Below are 9,380 nucleotides of genomic sequence, written 5' to 3'. Positions count from 1 at the left end.
TACTCCTCATCTCAGTCCTAAATGGCCGACCCCTTATTCTGAGACTGTGACCCCTGGTTCTGGACTCCCCAGCCAGGGGAAACATCCTCCCTGCATCTACCCTGTCAAGCCCTGTAAGAATGTTGTACGTTTCAATGAGATCACCTCTCATTCTTCTAAACTCTAGAGAATATAGGCCGAGTCTACTCAATCTCTCCTCATAGGACAATCCCCCCATCCCAGGAATCAATCTCGTGAACCTTCGTTGCACTCCCTCTATGGCCAGTATATCCTTCCTTAGGTAAGGAGACCAAAACTGTACACAATACTCCAGGTGTGGTCTCACCAGGGCCAGTTTGAATGAATTGAAGATTCAAAAGGTAGTCGCACAGAAGCATGGCACTTCTGAATCTCTGGTTTCCAGAACCTGAAAAGAAAAGCGAACATCTTAAAGGACTGGGAAAGAAGTGGGAAGCAGGAAAGGAAACGGAAGTGTGAAAGTAAGATGGCCGATGTTGACGATGCATTGCTTGATCACTAAAGAGCCCAGAAAGTCCCGCATGACCGCTGCCTGTTAAAAGCTAAAGCTACTGAGCTGGCCAGATAAGTTGTCGTGGAAAGCGAGGAGAAATGGTTGATGCTGCAATTGTTTCTTCTCTGAAAGACTCGGAAACAGAAGCTGTGGAGGGTGCAATACGAAGAAGAGCCAGAGCCGGAAATTCTCAGCTGCGTCGATTTGTCGAGTCAAAAGGTAGCGAAACATTTGATGAATTTTATATACTGGAAGAGAAAGTGCGAAGGTTTAACTGAATGTAACATTTCCAAATTTACTGATGATACAAAGCTAGGTGGCAGTGTCAGTTGTGAAGAGGATGTGAAGAGGCTTCAAGGGGATCTCGACAGGCTCAGTGATTGGGTAAGAACATGGCAGATGGAATATAATGTGGATAAATGTGAAGTTAACCACTTTGGTAGAAAAAACAGAAAGGCAGAGTATTTCCTAAATGGTGAAAGATTGGGGAATGCAGATGCTCAAAGGGACCTGGGTGTCCTTGTACATGAGTCACTGAAAGTGAATGAGCAGGTGCAGCAAGCCATTAGGAAGGCAAATGGTATGCTGACCTTCATTACAAGAGGATTTGAGTACAGGAGTAAAGAAGTCTTACTCCAATTATATAGGGCCTTGGTGAGACCACACCTGGAGTACTGTGTACAATTTTGGTCTCCTTACCTAAGGAAGGATATACTTGCCATAGAGGGAGTGCAACGAAGGTTCACGAGATTGATTCCTGGGATGGCGGGACTGTCGTATGAGAAGAGATTGAGTAAACTAGGCCTATATTCTTTTGAATTCAGAAGAATGAGAGGGGATTTCATTGAAGCACACAAAATTATTACAGGGCTTGATAGGGTGGATGCTGGGAGAATGTTTCCCTTGGCTGGGGAGTCTAGAACCAGGGACCACAGCCTCAGGATAAAGGGTCGGCCATTCAGGACTGAGATGAGGAGAAATTTCTTCACACAGAGGGTGGTGAATCTTTGGAATTCTCTACCCCAGAGGGCTGTGGAGGCTCAGTCATTGGGTATATTCAAAACAGAAGTCGATAGATTTCTGACTAGTAAGGGCATCAAGGGATATGGCGATAGGGCCGGTGAATGGAGTTGAGGCAGAAGATCAGCCATGATCTCATTGAATGGCGGAGCAGGCTCGAAGGGCCGAGTGGCGGAGCAGACTCGAGGGGCAGAGCAGGCTCGAGGGGCCGAGGGGCGGAGCAGGCTCGAGGGGCGGAGCAGGCTCGAGGGGCGGAGCAGGCTCGAGGGGCCAAGGGGCGGAGCAGGCTCGAGGGGTGGAGCAGGCTCGAGGGGCCAAGGGGCGGAGCAGGCTCGAGGGGCGGAGCAGGCTCGAGGGGCCGAGGGGCGGAGCAGGCTCGAGGGGGCGGAGCAGGCTCGAGGGGCCGAGGGGCGGAGCAGGCTCGAGGGGTGGAGCAGGCTCGAGGGGCCAAGGGGCTGAGCAGGCTCGAGGGGCGGAGCAGCCTCGAGGGGCCGAGGGGCGGAGCAGGCTCGAGGGGTGGAGCAGGCTCGAGGGGCCAAGGGGCTGAGCAGGCTCGAGGGGTGGAGCAGGCTCAAGGGGCCGAGGGGTGGAGCAGGCTCGAGGGGCGGAGCAGGCTCGAGGGGTGGAGCAGGCTCAAGGGGCCGAGGGGTGGAGCAGGCTCGAGGGGCGGAGCAGGCTCGAGGGGCGGAGCAGGCTCGAAGGGCGGAGGGGCCGAGTGGTGGAGTGGCCGACTCCAGCTCTGATTTCTCATGTTGAGGGCTTCAGATTTCCACCAAAAAACAAAATTCCACAATTCTTTGCAGCATAAACAAACCTCACCGACAGGAGCATTTTTCTTGAATTTTTTAGTTGTTATACCGTATTCACTGTTGCTGTAAGGTGTTGTACGAAGTTTAGGCAACAAAGATTGTTATGCACCAGACCAGCCTTTGATTTTTGTTGTTTCCTGCTTTATAGACAATCCCATTTTATCACAAGTTGCGAGGTTGTCCCGAACAGCTGCAAGTTACCTGATTTGAATTATGTGAGTAACTGATCTGCCTTCTGCTACCGATCAATCACAATAAACAACAACAACTTGCGTTTATATAGCACATTTAACAGAGTAAAATGTCCCAAGGCGCTGCACAGGAGTATTTTAAGACAAAAAATTTGACACCAATCCACATAAGGATAAATTAGGGGAGGTGACCAAAAGCTTGGTCAAAGAGGTAGGTTTTAAGGAGCGTCTTAAAGGAGGAGAGAGAGGTGGCGAGACGGAGAGGTTTAGGGAGGGAATTCCCACCTAGGTGGCTGAAGGCACAGCTGCCAATGGTGAGGCAAAGGAAGCGGGGGATGCTCGAGGCCAGAATTGGAGGAACGCAGAGTTCTCGGAGGGTTGTAGGGCTGCAGGAGGTTACAGAGATAGGGAGCAGAGAGACCCCGGCGTGCTTTGAACACCTGGATAAGAGTTTTAAAATCAAGGCTTTGGTGGGCTAGGAGCCAATGTCAGTCAGCAAGCAGCTGGGTAGAGGGTGAACGGGACTTGGTGCGAGATAGGACACGGGGCAGTGAGCACAGGGGGTGATGGGTGAACGGGACTGGGTGTGAGTTAGGACACGGGGCAGTGAGCACAGGGGGTGATGGGTGAACGGGACTTGGTGCGAGATAGGACATGGGGCAGTGAGCACAGTGGGCGATGGGTGAACGGGACTGGGTGTGAGTTAGGACACGGGGCAGTGCGCACAGGAGGTGATGGGTGAACGGGACTTGGTGCGAGATAGGACACGGGGCAGTGAGCACAGGGGGTGATGGGTGAACGGGACTGGGTGTGAGTTAGGACACGGGGCAGTGAGCACAGTGGGCGATGGGTGAACGGGACTGGGTGTGAGTTAGGACACAGGCAGTGAGCACAGTGGGCGATGGGTGAACGGGACTCGGTGCGAGATAGGACACGGGGCAGTGAGCACAGGAGGTGATGGGTGAACGGGACTTGGTGCGAGATAGGACATCGGGCAATGAGCACAGGGGGTGATGGGTGAACGGGACTGGGTGCGGGTTAGGACACGGGGCAGTGAGCACAGGGGGTGATGGGTGAACGGGACTGGGTGTGAGTTAGGACACGGGGCAGTGAGCACAGGAGGTGATGGGTGAATGGGACTGGGTGTGAGTTAGGACACGGGGCAGTGAGCACAGGAGGTGATGGGTGAACGGGACTTGGTGCGAGATAGGACACGGGGCAGTGAGCACGGGAGGTGATGGGTGAACGGGACTGGGTGTGAGTTAGGACACGGGGCAGTGAGCACAGGGGGTGATGGGTGAACGGGACTGGGTGTGAGTTAGGACACGGGGCAGTGAGCACAGGGGGTGATGGGTGAACGGGACTGGGTGTGAGTTAGGACACGGGGCAGTGAGCACAGGGGGTGATGGTGAACGGGACTGGGTGTGAGTTAGGACACGGGGCAGTGAGCACAGTGGGCGATGGGTGAACGGGACTGGATGTGAGTTAGGACACGGGGCAGTGAGCACAGGGGGCGATGGTTGAACGGGACTTGGTGTGAGTTAGAACACGGGGCAGTGAGCACAGGGGGCGATGGGTGAACGGGACTCGGTGTGAGTTAGGACACGGGGCAGTGAGCACAGGGGGTGATGGGTGAACGGGACTTGGTGCGAGTTAGGACACGGGGCAGTGAGCACAGGGGGTGATGGGTGAACGGTGTGAGTTAGGACACGCGGCAGTGAGCACAGGGGGTGATGGGTGAATGGGACTGGGTGTGAGTTAAGACACGGGGCAGTGAGCACAGGGGGTGATGGGTGAACGGGACTGGGTGTGAGTTAGGACACGGGGCAGTGAGCACAGGGGGTGATGGGTGAACGGGACTGGGTGTGAGTTAGGACACGGGGCAGTGAGCACAGGGGGTGATGGGTGAACTGGACTTGGTGCGAGTTAGGACACGGGGCAGTGAGCACAGGGGGTGATGGGTGAACGGGACTGGGTGTGAGTTAGGACACGGGGCCGTGAGCAAAGGGGGCGATGGGTGAATGGGACTCGGTGTGAGTTAGGACACGGGGCAGTGAGCACAGCGGGTGATGGGTGAACGGGACTTGGTGCGAGTTAGGACACGGGGCAGTGAGCACAGGGGGTGATGGGTGAACGGGACTGGGTGTGAGTTAGGACACGGGGCAGTGAGCACAGGGGGTGACGGGTGAACGGGACTGGGTGTGAGTTAGGACACGGGGCAGTGAGCACAGGGGGTGACGGGTGAACGGGGCAGTGAGCACAGGGGGTGACGGGTGAACGGGACTGGGTGTGAGTTAGGACACGGGGCAGCAGGGTTTTTGAAGAGCTCAAGTTTATGGAGGGTGAAAAATGAGATGCCAGCCAGGAAAGTGTTGGAATAGTCGAGTCTGGAAGCAACAAAAGTCTGGGTGAGGGTTTCAGTAGCAGATAAGCTTCGGATGATATCGCCAAGGGGCAGCATGTCAATGAGAAACAGGAGTGGTGCAAGGATAGGTCTCTGGGGGGACTCCTGAGGTAACGAGGCAGGGGGTGGGATAGAGAACCCATTGCAGGAGATTCTCTGGCTACAACTGGATAGGGTGTGGAGATGTTGGTGTTGGACTGGGGTGGACAAATGTAAGAAATCACACAACACCAGGTTATAGTCCAGCAGCTTTATTTGAAATCACAAGCTTTCGGAGCACTGCTCCTTCATCAGGTGAAGTGGAGAGATGCATAAAAACACAGCTTATATAGTCAGAGAATAATGTCAGATGTTTACAGGTAATCTATCTAACTGCCATTTATCACACCTCGGCAGAGAGATAATCACAGCAATCAAAGGTGTGAATGGTGTCCAAACAGGTCAGTCAGGAAAACATTACATCAAAGAACAATGAGGTGGGGTCACAAGGGGTCAAATGTTGCAGATGCTGGGGTGTGTATGAAAAACAAAAAAAGACAAAAAACATTTTTTTTGCTGGAAATCACAGCAGGTCCGGCCGCATCTGTGTGGAGAGAACAAGCCAACGACGACTCGAGTCTGGATGACCCTACGTCAGGTGGGGTTACATGTAGCGTGGCATGAACCCAAGATCCCGGTTGAGGCCATCCTCATGGGTGCGGAACTTGGCTATGGTTCTGGATAGGTAAGAGTGGAACCAGTCAAATGTGCCTCCATTTTAATTGTTCAGCTACTAAGAGATGCTGGATAAGTACATGTTTAATGAAAGTACTTAATCCGTTTGAGTACTAATAAGCTGGGTTGCTACTTTAGAGTTATGCTTGGATCAAGATCTCGATAAACTACAGTTACAATTTGAAAATATTTGTAGCACAGCCCTTTCAACTCTTAACTTGCCAATTCAATTAAATTAGGATACACGACAATCATATAATTTCCACAAAAGTAATTATCCTTATAGTTCAGCTTTCCAGAGGAAAGCCACCAGTTAACTGACTGTTCATTACAAATTAAGAAGATTACATATTTGGGGATCATTTCATCCTTGAAGCAAGAATCTTTAATAATGTTTTATTGTCCCTTCCCCAATTTCTGTAATTTATAAGGCATTCAAATCGACATTAACCAACAAGGTTAGTCTCGTGACGAGGCCATGTGGTCCTATAGTTCTAAAGCAGGGTTTAATCAGATAAAGCAATAGAATAGGATCACATTTCAACATTCCAATTTTGGTTTAATCATAATTTTCCTTAATTATATTGAGCTTCCTCCGCTTCCTAACATCTAGCTGATGTTATCATAATTATCTCTTAACTACTGTATAATGAAATGTAGGGCCCAGCCAATCATTCTCACTGCCCTTTCCTATACGTCAGTTACTGGTTACAGGATTTCTAGCTGGCTGATCTAAAGATCGCTTCGAATGGATGCACTGTCATCTTGCAGAGGTTTGTCAATGTGTGGAAAGCCAGTCACTCTAGGATAGGGGTTTCTAAGCTGTCATTTCCAATGATGTGTGTGTGTGATGAGGGAGCTGGTAGATTTCCATGCTATGACTCTTCTCCGTCTTGCTGGAAGGGGCAAAATCCCATACAGAGTGAAGGCTTCATGACTATCAGGGGTATATACCAATATTTACAATTTCAATTCGGAGAGGTTGCCTGAATGGTCCTGCTTACATCGGTGTACCTGTGGCTCAATTCCAGGATGCGGTTATGGCTTTGTTCTTGCACATTACATAGAATTACATAGAATTTACAGCACAGAAGCAGGTTTATGCTCCCCACGAGCCTCCTCGTCTGGCCCTATCACATGATATGGAATGCATTATGCTAAGGATGACCATCAATCTAACAACCAGCTAATCTAACAACAATTATTAAGTGTTTACGAGGAGTGGGATGGCAACACCTTTAATATAATTGGGCCAAAGAATCGCCTAAATAATGAATATTTTCTCTTTCTTCTCCCTGTGTAGAGCCACTATTTCAGGTCTTTGTACAGAGCTGGAACCCATTCTGTTGATGTCAGTGATCAGTAAATCAGCATCAGCTTTAACCGGGGATTTCAACACTAAAACCACGAACAAAGTTTGGAGATAAGAAGCACGCCATGCCTGAAAATGCCTTTGTTTCCAGCCCTCAGAGATTTGCTGTACCACTTCAGGGGAGATTGAGAGTCAACCACATATTGTGCAGAACCAACCAGGCCGGGTAGGAATGGAGATTCCCTTCCCGGAAGGTCCTTTGTGAACCAGTTGGGTTTTTACAGCATTTCACCAGATCTATTTAACTGAATTTCACAACTTTGGACTTTCAGAAGGCTTTCGATAAGGTCCAGCATAAGAGATTAGTGTGCAAAGTTAAAGCACATGGGATTGGGGGTAAGGTACTGACTTGGATAGAAAACTGGTTGGCAGACAGGAAGCAAAGAGTTGGAATAAATGGGTCTTTTTCCAAGTGGCAGGCAGTGCCTAGTGGGGTACCGCAGGGATCGGTGCTAGGACCCCAGTTATTCACAATATATATAAATGATCTAGACGAGGTAATATCTCCAAGTTTGCAGACGACACAAAGCGTGGTGGGCGTGTGTGCTGTGAGGAGGATGCAGAGAAACTCCATTATGATTTGGACAGGTTGGACGATTTGGCAGATGCAGTATAATGTGGCTAAATGCGAGGTTATCCACTTTGGTGGCAAAAACAGGAAGGCAGATTATTATTTGAATGGCAATAGATTGGGAAAAGGGGAAGTGCAACGAGACCTGGGTGTCCTTGTGCACCAGTCGCTGAAGGTAAGCATGCAGGTGCAGCAGGTGGTTAAGAAGGCCTTCATAGCAAGAGGATTCAAGTACAGAAGCAAGGATGTCTTGCTGCAGTTGTACAGGGCCTTGGTGAGACCACACCTTGAGTATTGTGTGCAGTTTTGGTTGCCTTATCTGAGGAAGGATGTTCTTGCCATGGAGGGAGTGCAGCGAAGATTCACCAGGCTGATACATGGGATGGCAGGAATGATGTATGAAGAGAGATTGGGTCGATTAGGCTTATATTCGCTAGAGTTTAGAAGAATGAGAGGGGATCTCATTGAAACTTATAAAATTCTAAGGACTAGACAGACTAGATGCAGGAAGGCTGTTCCCGATGGCGGGGGGAGTCCAGAACCAGGTGTCACAGTCTAAGGATAAGGGGTAAGCCATTTAGGACTGAGATGAGGAGGAATTTCTTCACCCAGAGAGTGGCGAACCTGTGAAATTCTCTACCACAGAAGGCAGTTGAGGCCAATTCATTAAATATATTCAAGGAGTTAGATATATTTCTTAAGGCTAAGGAGATCAAGGGATATGGGGAGAAAGCAGGGACAGGGTACTGAATTTGGATGATCAGCCATGATCGCATTGAATGGCGGAGCAGGCTCGAGGGGCCGAATGGCCTACTCCTGCTCCTATCTTCTATGTTTCTATGTAACTTGCTATAGTCTGATTTGAATGCACAACTTCTGGATTGCTAGCCTGGTACCATAAACAGTATTCCATTGTACCTGTATTGTTTTAATAAGCACGCATGTACACTGCCACATGGCTCCCACTTGAAGTGGACCAGAATTTTGTGGACAGCTTTGATCTGGAATTTTCACAACAGAAGCCTATAGGATGTTCGTTATGACTGCGTTCTTTGTGCACGTTACTGAAATTTAGTGGGTTTACAATTCAGAAACTATAGAAACTTAGCCAGAAACATGTTAAAGAAGTAGGTGTTTGGGAAATTTCGCTTTCACATCATGATAAAAAAAAATGTTTGTACTGTCACTTGGCGCCAGGAGATGGAAGGGCAGTCACAGTCATACTGATGGCTCGAGACACAAACTGACACCTGCCTGGCTCACGTTCTCTCTCTGCAAGTACGTTGCCCACCTTGATACCTGTACAGACAGGTGCAGGTCTGTCAGTGTCAACAACAGAACTTGGGGCTGCATGGTTCTGAAACTGTTTGCATTAAGTTCTTTTGGGCACCTTAAATCCACTGGGATTATTGTAGGTTTATGTTGTAAAAGATTTCAGTTCACAAAACAGCATGGTGTATCTAGGAGCTGGAACCTGTAAAGTTGTATTTAAGCTTGTACACCTACATTACATAAGGTATCTGTAAACTATCCAGTATCATGTATTACATGGCATGTAAGGCAGAATTACAGTAATCTCTCAAATGTTGGAAAATGCATTAAATTGTCAAATCAGAATTTTCTAAGAATTTACCACTAGATTTCTCACTGAAGCATGAATGGTTTTGTAAGTTACAGTTGCTTTCATATCAACAGCAGCAGGTTTAGTTAGAAGTGGTGAAATAATTGATAATCTGAAGTTTGGTATTGACGTAAGAAAACTACTAGGCACTTGGTCTAAGCGTTAAA

General features: G+C 49.1%; 1 long non-coding RNA gene across 1 annotated transcript; it reads left to right on the top strand.

Moving 5' to 3' along the window:
- Nucleotides 1–2,372: 2,372 nt before the first annotated feature.
- Nucleotides 2,373–7,608, top strand: LOC147112233 (uncharacterized). The gene is made up of 3 exons (XR_015079645.1): nucleotides 2,373–2,555; nucleotides 5,504–5,659; nucleotides 6,953–7,608. It is a non-coding gene; the product is annotated as an uncharacterized LOC147112233 (long non-coding RNA).
- Nucleotides 7,609–9,380: the final 1,772 nt, after the last annotated feature.

This window comes from Somniosus microcephalus, chromosome 9 (assembly GCF_052327205.1).
Source record: "Somniosus microcephalus isolate GS21.2 chromosome 9, FLI_Smic_1.0, whole genome shotgun sequence".
Classification (NCBI taxonomy): domain Eukaryota; kingdom Metazoa; phylum Chordata; class Chondrichthyes; order Squaliformes; family Somniosidae; genus Somniosus; species Somniosus microcephalus.
This window is presented reverse-complemented; position numbering and strand designations above follow the sequence as displayed.